Genomic DNA, 23,942 nt, shown 5'->3' on the forward strand with positions numbered 1-23,942 from the left:
ACTCCCCGTGTTCCCAGTGCTTTTGCTTTGTGGTTAGTGGTTAGGCAGTTTACTCTGCTTTCTGCGTGTGAGGTTTCAGAAGTGTGTTGTTCTTGGGTGTTTCCAGAAGAGGGAGGTTCCTCTGCCTAGAAGAATACCTTGTCGTGTCGATCAATGCTTTTCTTTGTTCTACCTTAAAAGAAGTTTATCTTGGTAATAGTGAGGACTAATTTATACTTTTATGGGTTAGAATTACTGCCTTCGGACATGTGTGTGTATACACACACACACACACACATGCACGCTATATACATATGTATATGTATGTATAAACAAATAAAGTCACTCAGGATGGCTGGTTACTTGTGAGTTTGTATTTCGCTCCATTTTATTTTCCTCTTCAGTTCTCTGATTTTGTGTGACGATTTAGGGTGCTCTTCCTTTGAACTGGGGAGACTCAGATTGGAGTAAGTCTTGTTAGATAGAGCCTGCTGAGATGAGAACTGATTTCCTTCCCCCGCACATCCCATTGGGAATCCCCAGTCATAGAGGCATCGTGGAGATAAAATGATAATGTCTACATAAAATGAAAATGTCTGACGAAATATTAATAAATGCCTTATTGGACGTCTGCTCCTGAAGATGTGGATGAGAGAAACCTGGATATTCTGTTTTACAGCTGTCTTTTGAGTTGATTTCGCGGTGATAGAGACAGGACCCACATGATCGAGCGAATAGCAGAGGACGGTGTGGGCAAAACTGCAGCCCCTGTCGCAGCCCCATCCCTGTTCTGAGCAAACAGACAAGGGTTTGAGCAGGAACTGAGTCTTGCGTTTTGCTTTCATGTGGGATTTTTCTGGATTAGCCGATGAAGCCAAGCTCAGTAAATATTATCTTCGTTTCCTGTTGGCCTTTTTGAAATATCATTCCAGTTCTATTCCCTCCACAGTTTTCTTTCTAGTACTATTATTATTTTTGCAGAGTAGAGGTACCACCTTTTCCAATCTTCCTCACTACGTTTTTCTTACTTTGAGCCCGTGAAATATTTCATTCAATTCAGCAGGCCGGTGAGAGGTGTGTGAAAGTCAATAGCTGTCTTACTACCAAGCCCGCATCTTTGCTTTCTGCCATTTCTACAAACCCTGTGATTTGCATGGTCTGTACCAGCATCCTCTCCTCTCTGCTTTTTTCCCTTATCAGGTTATTAAGATGAAGGGAACCTTGTGTTGGAGAAAGAGTTTCCCAGGACGGGTTTTCTGCCTTTGTTCTCGTTGTGTTGTTTCACTGTAGTACTTATTTACTCTTTTATTTGTGAGCAGGGGCTCAGGTGTCAAGCTGTTGGCCCCTTTGGAGTGGAAAGACATTTGGGAGGTGAGAGAAATAGTACGGAAGAGAGAGGAGGAGAAGGGATATGAAAGAACAAAGATTATTCCTCTTGCATCAATTTCCGTTTATGCAAAATTCTCAACCTTTGACCTGTCTCCCACCCACCCCTTCCAACCGGCGCCCCACTTTACTTAGACAGAAACTGTACCTCTTCACGTGTGCTTGTATAATACGGCCTGGATTGTTCTGTGGCGCTATGATGACCACTTCCATAGATGAGTTTGTAAAATACCATTTTTTATTGGGGAAAGTACAGAGACTTAGCTAGAAAATAAGCCTCAGCCTCTAGAAAAGTATACTTTGCTGACTGTATTTATAAGAACGGTCATCTAAAGATCCGATACATTGGACTGAGAAAGTTGATACAAGTTATGTTTTCTTGAATACAGGGGATAACCTAAATGGATGGGTAGAGGGTATTCCCTTTTATTACATTTCAAATGGCTTCATTGTATTTTTTCTCCAAATTGTGTACCAGTTACAGGAGTTAGCTTTGTATTTTCTGTTTTTATCTATATAAAATAAAGCGCTACATCTCCGTTGAGTAGACAAAGAATTGTTTAAAATCTGAACAATCTGAAGTAATGGGGCTTAAATGAAATACGTCCTTACCACTTAGTAAATATTTGATACATATCAGCCGTCATACTTTCCTTCCCCCCGAAACATGACAACATAGGTATTGTGTGGCTTTGTGCTCGCTGTCAGATTTATTTCTTTTGTTCTAGATGTGGTCAAGCCTATAATAGACAAATCTATACCGATTTATTTTCTGTCCCTCATTTTCTGTCTGGTTTGCCCAGCTCATCATAGATTTCCATCTTGTATATTGTGTTAGTAATAATTTAAGTGTGATTCAAGAAATTCATCTGTCACTGGGTTCTAGCCCTTTCAGTGTAGGAAAACAGAGACAGCTAGCAAAGTTATTACTTGGGGCACTTTTACCTTGTATGGACACCAGTAGTCTTTTGTTTGCATTTAGACTTTTTTTTTTTTGGTCACGCCACATGGCTTGCGGGATCTTAGTTCCCCGACCAGGGATTGAACCCAGGCCCTCGGCAGTGAAAGCGAGGGGTCCTGGACCTCCAGGGAATTCCAGTAGACTTTCTTAGCTTATTATGATGGCTAATTGTACTTGTTTTCAAAATAGAGAAGGTACTTGAATTTCACAAATTTGTTTTATTCTTTCCTTTCTTCATTGATTTAATAACTACTATTTCATAATAAAGGAGCCCCCAGTCTTAAAATGACATCATTACATCATTACATTAGAATTGTGTTCAACCTGTAGAGAGTGTAGGAAACCACAGGACTGTGCATGGGCTCCATTTGGTCACGGGTGCTCCCAAGGTTGGATCAATGTTCAGCTCTTAAGATAACGAACGTAATTCGTAGCAGCACTGTTTACAATAGCCAAGACATGGAAACAACCTTAAATGTTCATCAACAGATGAATGGATAAAGAAGGTGCGTATACACAATGGAATATTACTCGGACATAAAAAAGAATGAGATAATGCCATTTGCAGCAACATGGATGGACCCGAGATTATTATACTGAGCGAAGTTAAGTCAGAAAGAGAAAGACAAATACCATATGATATCATTTATATGTGGAATCTAAAATGTGACGCAAATGAACCTTATCTATGAAACAGTAACAGAATCACAGACATAGAGAACAGACTTGTGGTTGCCGAGGGGGAGGGGGAGGGATGGATTGAGGGTTTGGGGTTAGCAGATGCAAACTCTTATATATAGAATGGATAAACAACAAGGTCTTACTGTATAGCACAGGGAACTAGATTCAATATCCTGTGATAAACCATAATGGAAAAGAGTATGTACATATATGTATAAATGAATCACTTTGCTCTACAGCAGAAATAACACAACACTGTAAATCAACTGTACTTCAATAAAGTATAAATTTAAAAAAAGATAGCGAACATAAATCACCACTTTAAGGAATGACATTTTCTTATTTGTAATGTCTTCCTTGTCTACGTGCAGATGATAAAGCAAACTAGCCAGTGATCATGGAAGAACCTGTGCAGGTGTGCACGCCAGGTTCAATGTCCTATTTATTTATTTTTTTGCTGGATAGGTGTGCTTGTGGGGATGCACATGCATTCGTCACGTACGTCTTTCTGCCAGTAACATTGTTCCTGGCTCCCACATTAAAATTATACTGTTATTTGTTACGTTTTACACACTGGGTCGAGGAGAGGGGTGTTCACCAAACAACGGCAGGACTTTTTGCTGGTCCACCATCTCCCTAAGCAATCTGAAAAACTACTCTGCAGGGGCGGCAGGACAGAGACCTGGAAGGATGGCTGGAGAGATTGCCGGTGGCTTGGTTGCCACGGCTGAGAGTTTGGACTCTGTGGTGTTTGTGGGGCAGGTCGAGCTTTTTCGCTTTAATGAGCACGGGTGTATTGGCTCCCAAGAGCCTTCCTTACTTATCTTATTTGTGGAAAATACTGAAAGAGCCCAGAGTACTTCCTCTACCACATCAAGGCCATCCCAATAGTCATGGTAATTTAGTTATTTCCTCTTCAAAGTTCAGAGAAAAATTAATGTCATAAATTTATGGGGAAGGGATACAGACTTTGAATTAATTGTACCATCATCGTCAGCAAATGTAAGCTCTCCTGCTTGTGATTATTTGTTTCCCCAACTATTCATTGATTACCTGTTATGCCTAAGGCTTCTGCTCATTAAAAACTCACAAGTGAATTATTTGTAAAGAAATCGCATATGAGGCGGACTGAAAAATGTTAGTTTAGAGCAAAAGCAAAAGGTACAAGTAATGACCTTTGGGAGGCATAGAGAGGAAGACACTGTCTAGGAAGTTTTTCTCGAAAACGTTTTCCCCCTGGAAATGCTTGAGAAAGCTTTGTGACAGTGAAGGTTGCTGGGTATATTGGGTGATGGGAACATCTTGATAAAAGGGACCAAACCAGGAGACCTTGGCGGGTGGGGGGTGGTGGTATATTTATTTGGGAAAGGTCATTTACTGTATGCTGTGCTTGTCAGGTCAAAGGTGCTTGTCTCCACCTTATGGACTTATTTGAAGGCTATTTCAAGATGGAAGTTATGCATGGTGCAGTTTTGAATAGGTGTATTCACCTGGGCCGTTGGTTATGCGTGACAGAAACCCAACTTAAACCTTCTTAGGCAGCAAAAGAAAGGTCCAGTAACTGGGATGTCTGGGAGTAGCATGCTTTAGACACCGTTGGATCCAGGGGCTCCAGCATTGGCCCAGAGACCCTTTCTGTCTTGTACCTTGACTCCCTTTCTCTGCTTTGCTGAGTTCTTCAGCCCTTCCCATGGGGTCAGCAGGATGGCGGCCAGCAGCTTCCATTCTCCTGGCCTAGCATCCTCAGCGGCAACCGACTTCCATCTCCCGAGATCCCTGCATCATCCTAGAAAAGATGTAGGCGGCTTGCTTCGGTCCTGCACCCTGATCTAGCCACTGATGTGGTGGCAGGGAGGTGCCCTGAGCGGCCCAGGGGCAGGGGGTTCCGCCCAGAACCAGAAGAGGTGGTGCTGAGCAGACAGACCCTGCGGCTCCATGGCTCAGGTGGCACAGGAGGGCACGTGAGGGAGGACGGGGCTGGTACCCAGGTTGGGAGCAGGGGTGGGCGGGGCGGGTTGCGGGAAGGATGTGAACTCTCTTCTGTACGTTGAGTGAGAGGTGCTGGCGGGTCATTCACGTGGCCGTTGGCTGATGGGGCACAGAGAGATGGGTAAGGCTGGCCTTGTCCCCAAACAAGCCATTGGTGATAGAGGTAGGCGTGGAATAGGCCAGCCCCCGGAGGAGGAGATGGATATTAGGTTGAATCACGAGCTGCTTTTTCAGGTCAGCGATGCAGAGTATTGGTGATTTCCTGTGGCTCAGCCTGTGCCGTGGGAATTCCGTTGGGAAACGCCCAGTGTTCCTTCTTTAGGCACACACCTACGCCCGTTCCTGCTCTCAGCGGCTCCCAAGTCTCTGAGGATGGCTTTTTCTTTTCTTTTTCCTTGCCTGACTTTTCCCTTCTTTCCCCTCCCGCTACCCCTCCCTTCTTTCTTCTCTTTTTGGGAACTATTCTTCAGGTGCTTTGAAAGCACAAAGCACAGTGCTTAGTACTGGCTATGCAGTCATGAACCAGACCTGGTCCCTGCCCTCCTGGAGTCTAGAGTCTAGACACAAAAGCACCGTGTTTAGGGCCTGATGGAATTCTCTCGGAGGAGCCGTGTTACAGGGCTGGTGGAGTTCTCTGTGAGGTGTGGGGAGGCATCCAATCCTAGATGCTTCCTGACTCCCCCCCTTGGGCTGCGATGGAGGAGAGGAAGGCCTGCCTGAAAGTTGGATAGGTTTGTACCTTCCTGACAAAATTGAGGGGCGAAGGGACAGAGCTCGCCCTGCCCCCTGACTCTCCACACCTTGGCTGTGGTCCAGCTGCTCAGTGCTACCTGCTCTACCCTTTTCTTCCCCGTTTCTCTCCTCCCAGATACAATGTGGCCTCCTCCTTGGACCCCTCACAGTACCTACTAGAGACGTCTTCCATGATATTCTTTGGACACTTGGTCCCCATCTTCTGTGGAGAGGTTGGCTCCCTCTGTTAGGCAGAAAGCTTCAGGTGGCAGCAACTCCTACAGGGACAGCGTTTAGGGAAGGGTTGGGCGCCGGAGGTGCTAAGTAAATATTGTTAAAGTACCTTCGAAGGGGCTCTGTTTCCAGTTTCTTTCTCCCTTCTTACCTCTACCCGACTTAAAAAAACCACCAGAGTACACATACAGTGGAATATTATTCAGCCTTAAAAAAGTAGGGCATCCTGTCCTGTGTGACAGCGTGGATGAACTTGGAGGACGTTACGCTCAGTGAAATAAGCCAGACACAGGAGGACGAGCACTGCGTGATTCCGCTTAAAATCGTCAAACTCAGAGTACAGAGTAGGACGGTGCTTACCACGGGCTGGGCAGGTGGGGAACTGGGGGGCGGGGGTCACTGTCCAATGGGTATAAAGTTTCAGTTATGTACGGGGAATAAGTTCTAAAGCCTGCTTTACAGCGTCCTGCCTGTAGTCTACAGTATTGTATTGTGCTCTTAAACATTTGTTGAGACGGTAGATCTCACGTTAAGTGGTCTTAGCACAATTTAAAAAAAAAAAAAATATATATATATATATACACACACACACACACACACACACACACAACAGCCACCAAAGAAAAAAACAAACAATACTTGAGTGACAGCAGTGCTTTATGTTGGGCCAAACTGAAATCACAGAGGGAAATATCTCCGTGAGAGGCAGTCCCCCCCATGTTGAGAGTCTCATGGTGCTGACCCGATTGGCAGTGAAAACAGGCCCCTCCTAGTGGGCAGACATCAAGGTTTGTAACATAGTTTAAAGCTGAGCTGACATCTTGTCCACGATTTAGACAGCAGCGTAGAAGTAGACCTTCAAATAGATTGGACACTGCTTTCAGAGACCGCCAAGGCTCCGTGTGTGTGTGTGTGTGTGTGTGTGTGTGTGCGCGCGCAGCTGTCTGTCTGAGTACAACTATTTGAAGCAGTTAAGCCCGGTTACTGGCGCTGGTGAGTGGTCGCTGGTGTTGAACATTGGGCATTGACAGGTGAGCTGGTCTCCAGAATGCATTTCCTGGAGCAAATGGCATGATCTACAGAATCCCCCGTGTTTCAGAAGTTCTCTCCTGATATGATAAGCTCCTTGAATCTGGCCCTGGGCGCACATCCGCGTGGACTGTGCTTCTGGAGTGGGTGAGGTCTGGGTTCGGGTTCCTGGCCTAACGCTGATGGGGAGGTGTGACTTTGCCTCATGGATCTGGGGGAGGTGCTCCTTCCTGCTGGCCCGGATGCGGGGATAGGTGGTACCCCTTGTGCACGTCGCCAGAGGTCACAGGTGCACGGACAGAAATCAGCGCCGACCACTTTGGCCCCTCGGAGACATCTCATCATTTTGAAAGGAATTTTTATTTTTAGGACAAAAAAACGAGACTAAAACTTCGCCTTTCTTGCCTGCCCTGAGTACTAGCAGGCATGTCCTAAGAGTCGACGGAGAAACGGTGAGTTTTTGAGCTGGAGAGAGTATTTGTATTCTTCTCAGTGGAAAGAAAATACTTGCCATCACCTTCTCAGAACCTGGATTCACTGGGGAAACAGCTGAAGAACCTGCTGGTCGGGACACAGGGCCAGGCCTCTGTGTGTCTGCAGATCTGGTTTTCCGGCAGAGCTTCCTGTTGAGGTGTGAGGTGCCTCTCTGAGCAGCGGGGCGGAGGCGGGTGGAGGAGGGTGGTCCCTCTTCCTTAACACTCTGCGACGGCCCCAGCCCCAGGTCTGCTGCTTGGGAAGCCTACTCTGCAGAAAATGCTCTCTTTTTTTCCTCCAAAGCCAAAACAATAGCTAGTTGCCTCATATAAACCACCTGCTTGGTAGGAAATGAAGCAGAACTCTGGAGTCCCCAATGCTACTCGGAGGATTTGTGGTTTCCCTTCCTGTCGATAAACAAAAGCCGTTGGTTAAAGGAGCAGGGCATTAATTGTTTCCAGGATGTTTGCTGTAACAAAGGAAGGAAAAGTGCCTTTTACAGAGTTGCATTCATTGTGTGAGGGGTATTACCACAAAATTGAAAGCCTCTCTGCTGGATAAGAGAAATTAACTACATGATACTTAGTCATGAAACACAGACTGTTTAATCAGTAGGATTTAAAAAATTTTTTTTTAAATTTTAATTTATTTTTTTATACAGCAGGTTCTTCTTAGTTATTCATTTTATACATATTGGTGTATATATGTCAATCCCAATCTCCCAGTTCATCCCACCCCGCCACCCCCAATCAATCAGTAGGATTTTTAAAGACTTATTTCATAAACTAAAGTTGAGGGTTTTATAGTAGATCAGCATAAAAAAAAACCTGTAGAAAACAGAGAGCCTCTTCAGAGAAGAAAAGATGATGCCTAAAACTTTGAAAAATAGTGATGCTTAGAGGACTTGAATTTTTCTTTTTTAATTGTACAAGTGCATGCTTTGTTAGCAAGAAACATTTATCATTTGTAGTGCGGGGTTGCCTCTGCCATGTAGGCTGCCCCAGGGTGCTTTTTGGTGTATGGAGTACTATGCCTGGGTGCCCTGGTGGGTGTGCTCCAAGGTAGAGACTTGACTGTCTCCTTCACTAGCTCCTGACACAGGCGCTAATGACCAGGACACAGTCGGTGGACATTTGCTGCGTGGATGAATGCTTGGGTGGATTTAATACATTTAGTGAAGGTTGAAAGCGTAACATGAGATACCCATTAATATATTATTTTCTGATTGCTTGATGTTAGGAAACCTTTTTGATGAATGCTAGTTTTGAATTGTGGTAAGACATTAAGTTATGTTCACATTGTTGTACAGCCGTCACCACCATCCATCTGGAGCATTTTCCTCTTCCCAAATAGAAACTTTGTACTCATTAAACAATAACTCCCCGTCCCCCCCTCCCCAGCTTCTGGCAACCACCATTCTACTTTCTGTCTCTATGAATTCGACTCCTCTGGGGACCTCATATAAGTGGAATCCTACAGTGTTTGTCCTTTTGTGACTGACTTATTTTACTTAGCATAATGTGCTCAAGGTTCACCCATGTTTTAGTATGTGTCCCAATTCCCTTCCTTTAAAAGGCTTGATGATACTCTGTTGTATGGATAAACCATAATCTGATGGACACTTCGGTTGTTTTTACCTTTTAGCTATTGCAAACAGTGCTGCAATGAACAAGGGGGTACAAATATCTGTTTCAGTCCCTGCTTGCAGTTCTTTGGGGTATATATCCGGAAGCAGAATTGCCGGATCATATGGTAATTCTAGGTTTAATTTTTTATTTTTTGAGGAACCCACCATACCATGCTTTAGATTTTTAAGCTCGGAATGGCTTGTATTGGCTGCACACGTTTTGTCAGTGAGAATTTCTTTCCACTCCCTCCCCCCTGCACATAATCTTAAATTCAGCTACAGTCGAAGGACTAATAATAGTACATCTTCACCCACTGTTTCAATGTTTCATAAAAATGGAGACAGATTGCAAAAGGTGGGCTTTCTAAAGCCAAGGCCAATTACAGCCTTCTTGATAGGTCACCCTGTGATGTATCAGGGACACCGGTAATACTGTGAGGGGGACAAGAGATGTAAACTGGACTTGGAGGGGTGTGTCTTTTGCAGGCAGCAGAGAAGCCCAGTCAGTGACGTTTCATCCAAACTGTGCACTTGCATTGTTGCATCCTGGGTCTGTCCAGTGTCACGTGGGAGAGTGGGCCCCAGCCACTTTGCTCCAGTTTAGTTTGCAGAAATTCTCATGATTCCTATTTTAAAAAACGGACGTAGGGCTTCCCTGGTGGCGCAGTGGTTGAGAATCCACCTGCCGATGCAGGGGACACGGGTTTGTGCCTTGGTCCGGGAGGATCCCACATGCCGCGGAGCGGCTGGGCCCGTGAGCCATGGCCGCTGAGCCTGCGCATCCGGAGCCTGTGCTCCACAACGGGAGAGGCCACAACAGTGAGAGGCCCCCGTACCGCAAAAAAAAAAAAAAAAAAAGGATATAGTGAAAGATCATATCTTAGGAGCCAGGCCAACTTGAGTTCATGCCCCGCTCTTTGTGACTTGCTGACTTTGGGCAAGTAACCAGTCCTTAGAGCACCAGTCTCCACTCCAGGAGGGCAGAAAGGCTGGATTTTTTTTCTTTCCTCTTTTTTTTATTTATTGAAGTATAGTTGATTTACAGTGTTGTGTTAATTTCTGCTGTACGGCCACGTGACTCAGCTGTACATATATATTCATTCTTTTTTTTATGTTCTTTTCCATTATGGCTTATCACAGGATGGTGAATATAGTTCTCTTGGATTTTTTTTTTTTAAGATGATTGTGGGTTTGGAAATGACACACGTAAAGTATTTAGTAGGGCACCTGGCACGTTAGTGCTGTGTGCCTAATACTGGCCACTTCTGTTCTTCCAAGCAGATGCCGTCTAATAGAAGTTAGTACCGGAATAGCCGCCTGGAGCAGCAGTTCTCAACGTTTTGGTCTCGGGCCCCCTGGACACTTAAAAATTACTCAGGATCCCAAGGAGCTTTTGATTATGTAGCTTATCTCTACTGATACTTACGATATTAGAACTAAAACTGAGACGTTTAAAAATATTTCTTAATTCATTTAAAATGGCAATAAGCCATGTACATCTTATCATAAATAAATACCTTATGAAAATCACTGTTTCCAAAACCAAAGGAATTAATGAACAGAATGGCCTCGTTTTCCATTTTTGCAAATCTCTTAAATATCTGGTGTCAGAGTATAAGCTAGATCCCTCTCTCTCTTTACACCATGATGTGTCAGCCTCTTCTGGGAGACTCTGCTGTACTTGGTGTCCTGGTGAAGATGGCTTTGACCTGAGGACCCCCGGAAGGGTCTTGGGAACCCCCCGGGGCCTCAGATCATGCTCTGAAAGCCGCTGAGCAGGAGTTTTCCTGTGGGTCTGAGCTAGGTCTCTTTCCTCTCCTGCAGAATCTTGCTCTTGGCCGTGTGTGCAGGAACTTGCTGCCGCCGCCGAGGTAAGCCAGCCAGGAAGGCCGGACCTACAGAGCCATCCTTACCCCAACGCTGCCTCCAGCTTGAAAATGGGCTTACGTGTCCCATGCATGGGCTTTTCAAAAAAGATTGTTTCTGTTCCCCTCAGCTTGCGGATTGGATGTTCTTTTTTTTTTTTTTTTTTAAGGTTCTATAATTTATTTTTTATTTATTTATTTTTGGCTGCGTTGGGTCTTCGTTGCTATGCACGGGCTTTCTCTAGTTGCGGTGAGCGGAGGCTACTCTTCGTTGCCGTGCGCAGGCTTCTCACTGCGATGGCTTCTCTTGTCGCGGAGCACGGGCTCTAGGCGCGCGGGCTTCAGCAGTTGTGGCACGTGGGCTCAGTAGTTGTGGCTCGCGGGCTCTAGAGCGCAGGCTCAGTAGTTGTGGCACACTGGCTTAGATGCTCCGCGGCATGTGGGATCTTCCCGGACCAGAGCTCCAACCCGTGTCCCCTGCCTTGGCAGGCGGATTCTTAACCACTGTGCCAACAGGGAAGTCCGCAGATTGAATGTTCTGATTTGTTCCTCCTCAGCGGGCAGGGGTGAGCATTGCTTTAGAAGGCCCGTTTGGCTTGGAGCTGCCTAAATTTCAGGCCTCAGAAGGGGTCGCTAGCGAGTTCCTGTGAGTGTCCCTTGATGTGTGTAAGAGGATGTGATTTTAGAAATTGCGCTGTGCATCTCTACACGGAGTGTCCCTGAGATCAAAGGGACAGTGTGAGCTTAATGGTGGGTAGAGGGCTGCTCTCCTGGTGGAGCTGTGTGGCATATGGTGAGGGGAGGGGAGACCTGCACGGAGAAGACGGTGATGGAGGGAGAGTCCAGGAGGCGGCGGAGGGAGAGGTGAAGAGGACCAGGGCTTCCTGCCTGAGCTCCAGCTGTCTCTGCCTGGGGTCACCTAGATGTGTCCCGCAGACACAGAATAAAGGCAGAGCCAGGGCTCCCTTCCTGTGTGTGCGTGCTCACAAATACTGTGTTTTCTGTAACAGCAGGAGATAAGATGGGTTTGTGAAAGAGCTGTCAGAAGGAACCATCCCCTGGCACATTTGGTCTCTGACGCTGGATTACCAAAAGTGGGTTACCATTCTTCTCTATCTACACGTGTGCGTGTACACACACACACAGACACACACACACACACTTCTACGCTGTTTAAGAATGAGTTACATCCATCACAGCCCTTTACCCTCCAAGTACTTGTGTGTATTTCCTAGAAATAGAGAGGTTCGCTTAGTTAATAGTTCAGTGATCCACTTTGGATCATTTAATATTGATTCGTTATTTACACCTAATCTATAATTTGTGTTCCAGGGTCATCATCTGACGCCAGGTGTCCTGCACGGTGCTTGCCCTCCGCACGGGTCCAGTCTAGGGTCGGGTCCTGCGTGTAGTTGTCACATCTCTTGATCATCTTTATTTCTGCAGCCTCTGTCGTTTATGTGTGTGGGTGCATTTTGAAGTCTGTGGTCTGAGAGCCTGCATTTAAAAATGTTTTTCAGTGGATAAGTGGGCAAGCACTTAAATGGTGGCAGGGTGTTATTGGAGGAGAGAGTAGATATCCATCACATGCTTCCTTATCACAGATTATAAATACGTAATATATATGTATGTATGTATGTCGAATGGTGAAATTGTGAAAGCACTGGTAGGAGAGAGAAGAGGAGGAATCAGGGAACCGATAGTAGAGCCTCTTAGCCTGAAAAGGCTGTTCCCTCTTAAATGTGGCTTCGGTGACTTGGCTGAGTGCTAATGAACGCTTTGGAGCCAGAGTAAATCCTGAGGGGGGACAACAATAGAGGGAGATAACTTACATTTCAGCACAGGAAGTGTTACCTCGGTTTGTTTTAAGGAAAAGACCCTCCCTTTGTTCAGCTGGTTCCTTGGTCCCTGCGGAAGCCGGTGATGAGTTCATTCTGACACCAGCCTCCCGCCAGCCAGGGGCACCTCCTGCTGCCTGCCTCTGTCCTTTACCGCGCTTTCCAGTACCCTGGGGAGATGGCTGCTGCCTGGAACGAACCCTTTCTAGGTTTTCTCTAGTCGGTGTGTACAGCGGCTAACCTAGAGGGCGTGGTCTCCGGGTTAATTGCTTTACGGTTAGTTCTGATGAGCGATGGTGTGGGTTTATTATAGAATATGCGACCGTATAAACATTTGTGACACGTGCTCACGATATAATTTTAAGCATACTTCATTTTGTCAAAAGTTATATGCTTTAGTTTTTAGATTTATGGATGTATTCGGTTCAAACAACACAGAAATCCGCCCTGTAATCTCACTCGCCAAAGGCAATCTCTATGGATAGACCTTTGAAATCTCCATGCACACTTTTTAAAAAACAGAAATGAAAAAACAAAAATGGGATTAGTCAATACATACTGTTTTTCTGGTTGCTTTTGGTCACCAGTATTTTGTAGACATCGTTTCATTGTCAACATTTAGGTAGTTCCTGCCTATTCTTTTTAATGGTGAATTGTTTTTCATTGTGTAGATAAGACTATAATTTATTTAATCCCTGTTGGAGGACATTGAGGTGCTTGTTAGTTATTCCTAACAAAATGTTTGTATATAGACTTGTACAACTATTTCTTTAGGGTAAATTCCCGGATGAAAGAGTACACACACTTAAAATGTCAACGGTGTTGCCAGATTGCCCTCTAGATAGTTTGTGCTCACGTACGATTCCATCACTGACCTATGAGTGAGCCTCTAGCCTTCACCAACAGTGAGCATCTCAATGTTTTGTTTCTGATTTTAATGTAAACACTATTTCACTGTCTTAATATTTATGTTCTTTTTTTAAAAATGAATGCTGGAGTTAGACACCTTTACATGTTTATTGGCCACTTGTATTTCTTTGGCCCACTTTTGAATTATTACATGTACTGATTTTTTTTTCAAACTTCTTTATTCAGATATTAGCTCTTTGTCACATAAATCAAACAACAGTTTTTGCCAATTCTTAGTTTTCTTCCTCTCCTCTCCTCTCCTCTCCTCTCCTCTCCTCTCCTCTCCTCTCCTCTCCTCTCCTCCCCTCCCCTCCCCTCCCCTCCCCTCCCCCCCTTCTTCTTTCTTTTTCTTTCAACTGTTTAGTTGTTTATGATGTGGATCCCATTAGAAAACCCTGAGCTGAAAATCCTTTTAGGGCTATTTTAACATGGGTTATAATTATACCCCAGTTAAAGGTGATATCACAAATCTGTACAACATATGTGTTGCTAAAAATATATATATAAGTGGAGTTCATTTGCTCTGGTTCTTTTATTTTCCCTTTTGCAAGGCCCTTTATTCTCGCACAAATTTATACGTAATGAGAACACTGTAATTTGTAAATTCTGTCATAGCATCAGAACGGAGGAGATGCTGTACTCCTTGCATAATCCTGTATAGACGCTTTTATCATTCCATGTCCTCATTTCTCATTGATGAAGTTAGGACTTATTTAACCTTCATGCAGGCTTAGAAGCTTGTTTATCAGATGATTAGAAGACTCGTTCTGTGAGATAAGTCAATTATTATCATTAGGGGATTACGCAGAAAAATTGGAGCTGAGCTCCAAATTCTTACTCTTCCAAAGATGAATAAAATTTTCCAAGACAGCCGGTACCATAGTGTGAGAGTGGTGTGCATTTCGTTCATCTTTCAGATTTCTGGTAAGAGTTTTTAACTCCTTCGGCATCAGAAAGCTGCTGTTTTGATGCCGGGACCATCTTGTTCTTCCCCTCTCTGCTCTCAGCTTCACCTTCAACCTTCTACCTTTCAGAAATGAAAATAAATATAGGCAGGGCAGTGCTAGGCTTCCTTGTGATCCTGTCCTTTTTCCTTCTTGGCCAATTTTGTTACGGCCAGTAGAATCCTAGGACTCTATGGACCTCTGGAGGGGCCGTGGTTTATCTCCATTTACTTAAAATGTTCTCAGACTGGTAACTTCCTCACTGTCCTGCCCAAGTTTCTGAAGAAGCATCCTAGTTTCTAGGTTAGATCTCTCTAGTAGGGGAACAGCGCTGGGGGGAGGTCATTTGCTTGCTCACAGCAGCATTGCCATATGATGTGTCAGGACCAGGATGTCAAGAGCGAGTTGGAACTCTGAAGTGGCTTGGACGTCGAGAAATGCATTAGCCTATACAGAAAACGTTCAGGTCATCTCACATCTCTTCCTCAAGTTTGCCTTTCTTGCTGCTTATCTTCATAGCACGTAACGGTGGGTTAACGGTGGGTTAACGTTTTCCAGGTTACGTTTAAAAACATTTCATTCCACATGTAAATCTAGCAGCCAGATTTAGAAAGGTTTAGCCACCTCAGGCAGGCAGTCTTAAAATCTGAAGACCTCAGGGCAGAGAGACCGTGAGTTCCCCTGTCCCATGTGTCCTGGAGGGTGATTTGGTTCAGTAAATGTTTATTGGGTAATTTCTGTACGTGGAGCCCTCTGGTAGGTGCCAAGGAAAACAAGATGATTAAAATGCAGCCCTTCCCCTTCAGGAGTTTGTAATCTAATGGGAGAGGAAGAAAGTACATACAAGTAGCTCTAATACAAGGTTCATTTACTGTAATACTAGTGAGCTGAGATGACTGTGGAACTCTACTCCCTCCAGGATGCCTGGCACATTCTAGGCACTTAATACACACATTTCAGTGGATAAATGAATGCATTTAGACATGTACATTTTGGTGTACTTTATTCATAGCAAAAAAAAAAAGATGTGTAGAAAGAGATGGTTTGTGGGGTTTTATATGGCCCCAGAGGGTATGAGAATCTGTTGAGGTCACGAAGGGCTTAGGGCAGGCGGGGCAAATTCCACCACATAAACCACCCTTTCTCCTTGTGTCCCAGAGGCAGTCCTACTGGTTCCTCGGCCCTCTCCTCCCAAGCCTGGGAGAACTCTTAGTTTTCTGGTCCCCCTGAATCCATCACTTGAACCAAGTAGGATTTGATGGGTCCAGCACCTTGGTTTCTTGTGGACTGATTCATGCTAGTCAGATTTAAAACACAAAACCAAACCTGCTTTGTACTTGGAATTATTTTTCTTGATGGACAAAGTGAGATATGTGTTTTTTGATAACTAGGGAATTCTTTCTTTTAAGTCTCTTTTTCCAGTTTCTTGGGCTTCCTGTTAGTTTCTATCTGGTTGGATACATGACAGTGTACTTTATGCCCATTGTATTACAAGTAATTTTTTTCCCAAAATGTAACCCTGATCAGTCTGATCACACACGAGAGGGACCTTAGGATCGAATGTGCAGACGCTTTTAGTTGCATTCACAATATATTTGCAGGCCGTTTCCTCTTCCTCCTAATAATTACGATTGTACACTATTGCAGCTTTATTTGCTTACTCTTTACTATGTGGTAGGTACTATTTAGTACTTCACCTGTCTCATTTCATCTCCCAGCAGTACTTTGAAGTAGGTATTATCATCCCCCTTTTAAAATGAGGGGACTGGGACTTCCTGATGGCACAGTGGTTGAGAATCTGCCTGCCAATGCAGGGGACACGGGTTTGATCCCTGGTCTGGGAAGATCCCACATGCCACGGAGCAACTAAGCCTGTGCGCCACAACTACTGAGCCTGCGAGCCACAACTACTGAGCCCGCGTGCCACAACTATTGCGTCTGTGTGCCTAGAGCCTGTGCCCCACAACAAGAGAAGCCACCGCAATGAGAAGCCCGCGCACCGCAACGAAGAGTAGCCCCCGCTCGCCGCAACTAGAGAAAGCCCGTGCGCAGCAACGAAGACCCAACGCAGCCCAAAATAAATACATTTATTTTAAAAAAAAAGATAAACATACTGATATCCTGTAAAACCAGATGGAATCCCAGCAGCGCTTTAAGGATGTGTGCTGGAATAATATGGAACAACCACTGTTGGTTCTGATAGAATAATATGAACGACCCACCCACGGCCTGAAGACCCACTTGAGGTATCAAGCCTCTCAAAACACGCTTGTCCCTAAGGGTTATGAACGCCAGCTCGTTGACAGCTTTGTTGACTCTGCAGGGGCTTCTTAGTTGAAATGATAATCCTGCGTGATTTCTGAAGGGTGAATATAACCAATAAGAAAGTCAGTGTATTAGGGGTTATCATTACAAAACGTTTAAAATGCCCTGTCAAATATTGTGCACGCCTTCTACAGCGTTATTCTTCGGAAAACACCCACAGTTTTGTGCTGTAAAGACAGACCTGAGAGCCAGCGTGGCTTTTTCAGAGAACACGTTGGAGTTTTGTAAGTTTTCTTGCCTTTGTTTGTTTGTCTTTCTTAAACATTTCTCTTTGGAGGAAAGATCAGTGGAAGATTTCATAAAGGAAGAGTTCAGTGAAGAACAATGCATGGGGTTAAGATGTTGGTTCTGAAGTAAAATCATTGTTTTTCCTTGATAAAAGCAACTTGCCTTGGTAATTAGCAGAGTGCCACATAGGAGCTGAGAAGAAAAGGAACTGTGTCCTCCAAGAGTCCTTCCAAACTCCGCAGTCCTTCTGCCCCAGGTTTCTGTGATCTGGGAGGCTGTAGTCTCAGGGTCCTTTGGTCCCCTTCACACCTTGAGGCACAATAGGAGTCGGGGGTGGCAGCCTTCCCTTTCAGAAGGTTGTTTGTCTAGAGAGAGGAATAGAGTCTACCTGTTTGGTGAAGTGAACCAACTTTTTATATTTAATAACCTGCTAACAAATGTGATCGTATTTCTAAGGTCAGATTCTTTGATTCTCTCTTCCCCTCAACGTACTGGTGACACCAGCTGGTAGTTACGAGCACTTTCTGTTCCAAGCTGCCCTGTCCTTTGGCGGGAACAGCTCCTGGGCTGTCTTCCCACCCTGCACATGAAGGCACTCCGAGGACAGAGCTGCTCCAGAGACTTCGGAAGGAGAGTTTAGCTCTTAGCTTCCTGTGCTGGCGTCGCATGTATTTGCAGAGACACACATCTAGCAAATGGGCTTGGTGGAAATAGTATGATTTAGTGACAAGAACGTGAAAGGACTTTCATTTTAAGGTTGGACAGCAACAGGGTGTGCTATCCACATTGTCAGATTATTAACTTAATGTCACCTTGGGCAATTTACTTAATCCTTTATGTGTCACAGTTTGGATATTGGCAAAATAGAGATGATAACCTATGGTAAGATTTTTATATGCATTCAGTGAGGTAATGCTTAGTACAACTGATCTAGCTATTTTATTCGTTGGCTTTCGGTTTTATCTGATAAATGTACTAAAGTCCGTTTGTAAAACACAATTATTTTCCCATCTCAGCTTTATTGTTCCCACAGTAAAAAGCCATGGTAGAATCCCTTTTTTATAAATATATTGAGAAAAAGGAAGGAAAAAGCAAAGGCTAAATTAAAATCGGGAATTAAGGAGTATTAAAATGTGGGTTTTTGGGCTTCCCTGGTGGCGCAGTGGTTGAGAGTCCGCCTGCCGATGCAGGGGACACGGGTTTGTGCCTTGGTCCGGGAAGATCCCACATGCCGCGGAGCGGCTGGGCCCGTGAGCCATGGCCGCTGAGCCTGCGCGTCCGGAGCCTGTGCTCCGCAACGGGAGAGGCCACGGCAGTGAGAGGCCCGCGTACCGCAAAAAAACAAAAACAAAAACAAACAAAAAAAAATGTGGGTTTTCGTTTTTCACTTTCTTATGATCTTATCTGACTTTTTTTCATAGCTGACTGTTGTGACTTGATTTTTATTCTGTCCAGCGGTGGTTTCTAGAAGAGTAGCACTTGTGACCTCTGGGTGGCCCAGCCTTTGCAGGCTTTGTCCCGGGTGCTTATGTAAGCAGATAGGTTGGCGGGGCGGGGGGGGGGGGTCCCTGGAGAAAGAGAACCAGGAATGGCTTTCTCTACATAAGAACCCATCTTGGTCTAAGCCATTTTGTGATCTAAGCCTGGCCAGAGTGCTTGCTATTGAACAGGTCTCAGTAATTAATGATCTTAAGGGAGGGGATGCAGAAACAAGGGAGGAACAGTCAAGAAACAATAGTGCAGCCTTGGGACAGGGTCCTGGTTCCTAAAGGGATACACGTAATAATATACCTTTGAGTTCTGCAGAAACTAAGCGCCCCCGCCACCCCGCAGGTGGAGGATGGAATGATGACGTTGACCCTCCAGACTTCAGTCAATTAAAGCTTGGACTCTGTTGACCTTTGCCCCAATTCTGTGCTGAATTCTCCCCTGCTCAAGTCCTCTCATGAACATGCATGCACCCTTAGCTTAAAACTTCTCCAGTTTTGCTGTTGGCGGAGACAAGGCTTTGGGAAAGACCCGCAGAGATCTCCTTACTTGCTGCAAGTACTTGTAAATCCTTCCTTCGCCTGTGCTTTGGCTTGGTTGTGTCTATTGGTTCGAGACCCACCGAGAGGCGAACCCAGTTTTCTGGTAAGACTTACCCCCGCCCTCCAGGTTTTTCTTGGTGGCCCCTCGGCTTGGGCAGTGGACCTGACTTGACCTAAAAGCTTTGTTATCTTAAGCAGTGGTTCTCAGCCCTAGTCATTCATACGAATCGCCCAAGAAGCTTTTAAAAAGTACCAATGCCGATATTTAAAATTGATACTTAAAAACTGACTTGGAAACTACATTTCTGACATCTGTATCTTTAAAAACTTCCCCAGGTGATCCTGGTACACAGTGATGGCTGAGAACTCCGTTTTAGTGTAAGGGAGCAGTGCAAAGTCAGTAACCACTAAGATGTAGTCATCACTTTCATGTCTATTTCAGTGGGGAGGAAAAAGTCTCCTAAAGATGGTAGTGAATCGTGGCGCTCAGTCCCTGCATCCCCACCCTGATTTTCCTGTATAGACTGTTGGGCTAAACTGGTTTGCTGTGTGTTCAGACAAGGTGAGGAGTCCAGGCGGGGGGATGACCGCAGGGGCTCGCATGCTGCCGGTGAATACATTTTGGTGTTCTTTCCATCCCTTTGTCTGCTGTTGGGAAGTTGAGTGTGTAGGGACGCTTCCTTGTGTGATCTGCCTGCGGAACTGAACTATTTTCAGGCACTAACCCACACAATAGGTTTATTAAAAGGCTATGGAACCTTTTGAGGCTGGTGGATTTTGTCTGACAAGGGCTGAGTTACAAGTAGGCTCTCCCACCTCCCAGTTCAGGCACATAGGATTTTTCTGTTTCTTCTTTAGAAAGCGGCTGAATAGCTTCAAAATACAGTGGTCTGGCAGCCTGACAGGTGATGCCAGATGTCTGCGTAGCTCTCCTCTGTATCCCGGCTCTCCAGACACAGAGCTTCGCAGGTGTATGTCGGGTTGCTAATTTTTATTTCTTCTCCATTCCCTTTTTTTTTTTTTTTTAACATTTTAAAACATTTATTTATTTATTTTTGGCTGCGTTGGGTCTTCGTTGCTGTGCACGGGCTTTCTCTAGTTGCGGCGAGCGGGGGCTACTCTTCGTTGCGGTGCACCGACCTCTCATTGTGGTGGCTTCTCTTGTTGCGGAGCACGGGCTCTAGGCGCACGGGCTTCAGTAGTTGTGGCTCGCGGGCTCTAGAGCGCGGGCTCAGTCGTTGTGGCGCACGGGCTTAGTTGCTCCGCGGCATGTGGGATCTTCCCGGACCAGGGCTCGAACTCGTGTCTCCTGTATTGGCAGGCGGATTCTTAACCACTGCGCTACTAGGGAAGCCCTCCTTTCCCTTTTAAACTGTGCTAAAATATGCATAGTGCTGGGGGAAAAAAGTGAATACATGAAGTATTTTCTTGGTCTTGAATCTCTGCCCTCTGTCTAAAAAGATGTGTTTTCCTCCATTGAGGGGATCCCCTTTTCTGGGTCTGCTTAGGAAGTAGAGTAAACAGATAAAGCCAGTACTGATGTTATTTTAAATTCATTTTTAAAATGGCAGTCAGACCTTACTGGGTTCTAATCCATTCTCAGGAATATGCAGCCATCCATTAGGAGGCAGAAACATGAGTTAGCAGTAGTCGCAATGGAAAAACAATCACTCATTGTGAAATAATGTGATGCCCTTAACGTGTCCACAGAATAGACTGGATGTTATTTGTGATTCATTTCTTTCTTTACTATATCTCCCTCCATTAAGATGCTATAATAGGCAGCGTGTATTAGAGTTACTGCTAGATAGCTTTGACTTTTTAAAGTATGGATCTTCATAAAGATCACTCCCAAACTAATTTTCAACCAGGCAATTAGCCAAGTGAAGATTCCCTTCCCCGGTGCTTGGTGAGGGGTAGACTCCAGCTTACCTATGACAACATGCGTGATTAATAGGGACGGTGTTAACCCCTCTGTGTTGGTGCTACAAATTTGTGATTCTCCTTGGCATTTGAACTGCGCTATTAGGATCTGTGTCACTCTATAAGGACAAGCCTGCCTGTCTTGTTAAGGGGAACATTTTGGTTTTCCCAGCTACATGTGGGCCATTTCCCCCATTTCTTTTTTTTTTTTTTTTTTTTTTTTTTTTTTTTTTTTTTTTTTTTGCGGTACGCGGGCCTCTCACTGCTGTGGTCTCTCCCGTTGTGGAGCACAGGCTCCGGACGCGCAGGCTCAGCGGCCATGGCTCACGGGCCCAGCCGCTCTGCGGCGCCAGCCGCTCTGCGGCGTGCGGGATCTTCCTGGACCGGCGCACGAACCCGTGTCCCCTGCATCGGCAGGCGGACACTCAACCACTGCGCCACCAGGGAAGCCCCCGCCCTGAGGTCTTTGTTGAGCTAGACATTTTTTGAACTGCCCTACGTCCCCGTCCCCTTCTCTCCTGCCCTGGGATTTTGATTCAGAAGGTTAAGATGGAGGCTAGTAAACAGGATTTCCATCAAGATCTGTTCTCCTGCAGTTGTCTGTGTGGACCTTTGGGAGCTGTCCTGTCGTTCAGAGCTCCATTGTATAGAGGCATTCCAAGCCCTGCAGTGATAAGGAGCTTAGGCAGGGTCCCACCTAAGACCTGCCAGTCAAAGGTAGAAGTCTGTCTCCTCCTTTTGTATCATGTCTGTAGATGAGGCAGAAACAACCAGCAGATTCCCTGGGCTGTTTCTCCTGGACGCATGCAGATTGCTGTTCTGCTCATTTGTTTTCCGTCTCCTTGTCCTGGAGACTGTGTGTGTGTCCCTGTGACAGAGAGGGACATGGACTGAGCAAGTGATCTCTGCAGTCTCCCAAGCCAGGACCAAACTCAAAGGTAACTAGTATGAGATCCGGTTTGAATTCTTTTTTATTTATTTATTTATGTATTTTTGGCTGTGTTGGGTCTTGGTTGCTGCGCGCAGGCTTTCTCTAGTTGTGGCGAGCGTGGGCTTCTCATTGCAGTGGCTTCTCTTGTTACGGAGCATGGGCTCTAGGCGCGCGGGCTTCAGCAGTTGTGGCACGTGGGCTCAGTAGTTGTGGCTTGCGGGCTCTAGAGCGCAGGCTCAGTAGTTGTGGTGCACAGGGTTCGTTGCTCCGCGGCACGTGGGATCTTCCCGGACCAGGGATCGAACCCGTGTCCCCTGCATTGGCAGGCGGATTCTTAACCACTGTGCCGACAGGGAAGCCCCGGGTTTGAACGACTTATATCGAAAGACTTATTGTTAAGTGTATTACCTTTGCCATCCATTGTCGTGGTCTCATGTTTGTGTCGAGTGGGGCTCTGGTTAGCTTTGCGCGCTGATGGATTCGTCAGCAAGTTTCAGTCGACAGAGCAGCTTCCTAACAGGGGCCCCTCGGAGTCTGGCAAGCCAAGGCCTAAGATGTAGTACTTATTCTGATCACTTAGTGACAGACCAGACATGTATTTGCAAATCCATTTAAAATAAGCGAAGCTGACTTCTTGAAATTAACGTGAAACCTCACTTTCCTTTACCCTGATAGATAATGATGTGGAGTTGGGAAGAGAATGTAGGAGAATGAGGTGGTCATTTATCATGGATCAGAAAGGTCCAGGAATTCATACTATTTGTCTGATTTGACCTTGGTGACGTGGAGATCGCAGTCTAGCTCTTAGGGACCTGGTCCATGTAGGGAATGTCTGTATCCGCTGACTCGTATGTGTGAACAGATGTGTAAGAGTCATGATGTACTTGTCTGACACATGGTAGGTGCTTAATAAATACTCAGTGAATGCAAGCTTAATGCTTTAAAAAAGGTTCCTTTGACATCTATTACAATTCTAGCTCAGGATAAAGCAGTGTTTTATTTACCTGTTTTTCTCATAAATTTCTGGGCTCTAAAATCTGTTATCTTTAGTGGGATAATTTACATTTCTTATTACCCAGACTTTCTGTTTTTGGTATTTTTCCTATAATTGTACCTCTCATGATTCTGTTCCCTGTCAGGAATTATATCCACTTAGAAGCTTACATTCCGGCTCATTGGTAGAACTCAGCACCAACCCAAACCAGGGCCTGGGTCTGCTGTGGGAGAGGCTTTGCACAAGGGTTCCTGGCCTGATCCGCAGTCTCCCGAAGGCTGGAGGACTCGCCCTGGCCCGAGGCCGGGCCTGCCTACTCCTTGGTGCCCTCCTGCCCACACCTGCCAGGTGCCCAGGTGGCTGAGAGTTGGAGGCCCTTCCTGCTGACCGAGTTAACCAAAAAGCAGTCACTTTGTTTCCACGAGGACTAAGCAATCATTGGAAAACCTTCCTGTATGGGAGGAATTACAACTTTATAAAGGGATCTCTGAGTACTAATTAACCCGATAGATGATCCGTAAAACAGTACTTAATTAATTTTATATTCCCAAAGATTTTATTAAGGACCAGCAGGCACGTGATTGCCAGGGAATAGCAACTTCTTTCGAATGTTAGGATTTGGGTAAATAAATTACCAATGACCAGATGACTGATTACCTACTGACTGCTTGATCTGGGATGAGGTTGGCTTAGGAGGTATTTAAGTGGTTCTACCTAATAGTCTGATGGGTAGGAAATTGCTGGCATCCCTGCTGCTGCATCATCACAGGGAGAACTTTTTCTTTTTTTTTAAAAAAACTCAAACTAAGGGACTTCCCTGGTGGTGCAGTCATTAAGAATCCGCCTGCCAATGCAGGGGACGT

The sequence above is a fragment of the Phocoena phocoena genome, chromosome 16, assembly GCF_963924675.1.
Source record: "Phocoena phocoena chromosome 16, mPhoPho1.1, whole genome shotgun sequence".
NCBI classification, from domain to species: Eukaryota; Metazoa; Chordata; class Mammalia; order Artiodactyla; family Phocoenidae; genus Phocoena; species Phocoena phocoena.